This window comes from Ambystoma mexicanum, chromosome 11 (genome assembly GCF_040938575.1).
Source record: "Ambystoma mexicanum isolate Mex_15411 chromosome 11, UKY_AmexF1_1, whole genome shotgun sequence".
Taxonomy (NCBI): Eukaryota; Metazoa; Chordata; class Amphibia; order Caudata; family Ambystomatidae; genus Ambystoma; species Ambystoma mexicanum.
Window position 1 is genome coordinate 993,213,919 of NC_090934.1, and position 3,289 is coordinate 993,217,207.

Genomic DNA, 3,289 nt, shown 5'->3' on the forward strand with positions numbered 1-3,289 from the left:
GCTCCCCAGCCTGCTCTGCTGGCGTCCGACTCTATGATCAGGTCTGGACGATCGCCGAAAATGGCTCTCCCGTTCCATGCTTCCATATTTGCTAGCCACCACTCAGCTCTGTTCTGGCCTCCTGGTCGATGTGGACCAGCTGTTGATATTGCAGACCCTGCTGAAGGTGTCTTATCTTTAGTCTATGAAGGGCTCGATAGCGCAGGGGCCCTGGGAATATTGCTTGTATGGAGGCTGCTAGGAGGCCCACCACTCGAGCTATTGTGCGTAGTGATATAACTGGTCTGCTGAGACATGTCTTTATCTCTCTTTTTATGTCTCGAATTTTTCTGTTCGGAAGCTCTAGTGTCGCTGATCTGGTGTCCATCACGAAACCTAGAAATTCTATTCTCTTGGCTGGTCTCATTTCCGATTTTTCTCGGTTCACTAAAAATCCCAGCGACGTCAGGAGATTCACTACCCAGTCGGTCTGATAGTGGAGCATCTCCCTGCAGCTGGCCATCAGTAGGATATCGTCCAGATATATAATCATACGAATCCCCTTCTCTCTGATCGCTGCCGCTACTGGTTTCATAATTTTTGTGAAGGACCAAGGTGCTGATGCCAGGCCAAACGGCATGGTAGCAAACTGCCATAATTGCTCGCCCCAGTAAAATGCTAGGAATGGGCGGAACTCTTTTCGAACTGGTATTGTCAAATAAGCGTCTTTGAGGTCTATCCTCACTAACCAATCGTCTTGTCGGAGTGTGTCTCTGAGGTGATGAGTACCTTCCATTTTGAAGTGGTTGTAAGTTACCCATCTGTTCATGTCCTTTAGATTTATTACAGGTCTCACTTTGTCCTTTCGATGGACTAAGAACATGTTGCTCACAAATTTGGGGTGTGTCACGCAAGGCTCTATTGCTTGTTTCTCCGGTAACTGCAGCAGTTCTGTGTGCAGAAGATCTATCTCTTTTCGTGTTTTCGCTAAAGGGCGTGGTGCCTGACCCTGATAGGGAGTCTCTATAAAATCTATGAGCATGCCTTTTGCTGTCTGGAACACCAATGCATCGCCAGAAAGCGCTTGCCAGTTCTCCCAGAATATTGCTGTTCTCCCCCCAACTGGTGGATAATTTGAGACTCTCACCTGCGGGAGAATTGTGTCCTCTCCCTTGTCCTCTGCTACGTCTTCCTCTCGGGAAGCGACCCCTTGGAGGGAAGAAGGCGTCTGGCTGTCTGTTTTCCCAGTAATTACTCCCGTTTCCTTGAGGCCTCCTGAATGTTTGGTAGCGACCGGCCGCTCGGCCTCTAGACCGACCGGTCCCTCCAAAAATTTGTGTCGGGAAAATCTTTTTCATGGATGCCTGGGCCTTTTCTAGGGATGTGTATGTTCCAACAAACCTCCCCATTTCTTTTCCGAAGGTTTCCCCGAATAGAAGGCCTTGTGCGGCTTCGCCCGCTTCATAGGATGACAGGTCTCCTAACTTCTGATCAATTTTTAGCAGGAGCCCTTTCCTGCGTTCAGAAGAAATTGCGCAGTTCTCATTGCCTAGCAGACATACTGCTCTCTGGGCCCAGTTTGCCAGAACTCCTGGGTCCACTTCTTCCCCCGTGTCCTTCGCACGTTCGGCTAGATCCATGATCTTCGCTAATGGTCCTGCTATGTCAAGAAGCTTCTCCTGACAGCTTTTCCAAGAGCGGTCAATGCCCTTTCTTGGATCTTTATTCGCCTTTGATACAAATTACAGCATTTTCGGATCAAGCTCCGGAGCTTCTGCTTCCTTCCCCGGTAATTCTGGTTTCGGGCACTCTGCCCTCATCCTCTGCCTCACTTCTTTTTCTAAGGCCTTTCCCAATCTCTGCGTCATGTATTTCGCCACTCTTGGCAACGGTACCCATTCTGATGATCTTGGGTTTCTGATATCCTCGGGGTTAAACATATCGGAGGTCTCCTCCTCCTCTAAATTGTTGAGCTTTCTGAGCCTCTTCCTCGGCGGAGGTTGGCTGCTCTCGCCCCCCTCGTTGTCCGCCTCTTCTTGCGAGGAGGTAGGAGATTCTGGGATTTCCTCTTCGGGGAAAACTCCCTCTCTGTTGCCCATATTATCATCCCCTGGGTAGAGGGTCTCGAGGCTCGGCACCTGTGTTTTCTTTATGAACGCTTCTCTTAGCTTACTAAAAGCGTCTCCAGCCTCCAGGGCCTCAGTATTCGCCCCCTCAGTTTGGCCCTGGGGGTCAGAAGAGTCCTTGCTCTTCCGGGCCTTGATACACCCCTTGGGGTCCTTTGCAGCGACCCTGGTGGACGTGCTGTCTCCGGTGCATTTACTTGGAGTACTCAGGTATAATTCTATGGTATGTAGCCTGTCTTTCAGGGGTCTCGCACCCTGCGCTACTGCCTCTGTGAGCGAGTCTCCCAGCACTTCTTTAAAGCTGTAGGCTAAATCCTCTGGGTAGGTAGCTTCTTGCTCCTCACCACTCCACTCAAAGTTAGACATTATTGTGCTGTTCAGGTGCCTTCTCAATACCTTTCCAGGTGTAAGTGCACGTCCACTGCTCCACTCTATGAGGCTGCACCTGTTTGCCTTTTTTTCCTGCAGTGCAGGGTACTTCAGATATGGGCTTTCTGATTTATCAGTGAAAGAATGTGCTTTTCAGCTATCTTGGCGTGTAATTAGTCCGAGCCGAGGAAACCATGGCAACCAATAAAACAAGGAAGTGAACGCCGTTCACCTCCTTGGACACACGTACTTCTCGTGCTCCGACATACATTCGAGTGATCAGGTAACCATTATAGGACGCGTGGCTATATGTAGCGTTATTCTAGTATATTTACTTCAGTAATGACATACTTGTATTAAGTTACGCGCATATTCCATTCTTATTTACTTTTCTGCGGAGCATTCAAGGGAGACACTTTTACTCCACACACTCGACCTGGACAAGAAACACACGGTATATTCAAGTTGAACTTCAGGTACACTTACTTTTTTAATCCTGTTTGGGCATCATTGTTAGTTTACTTAAGAAGTTTTACACACAAATCCTTTGCACTCATTTGCATTTTCTCTATTTTTATTTTCATGTTTTGCACTCCTGTTTCACTACGTCCTGTGTGCACGCGGGATGCGGTATGTATCTGGTATGTACACTACCTTTGATTCTACCCTATGTGATATATTGTGAACATTCCACGTGTATGACATTATGGACTTAATTTGTTTAACTAATTAATTTTTTTTGTGGTTCATTAGAAAAAGCATATTACGTTATGGTTTCAGCCCTGAGGAAGGAGCTAGACTCCGAAATGCATAGG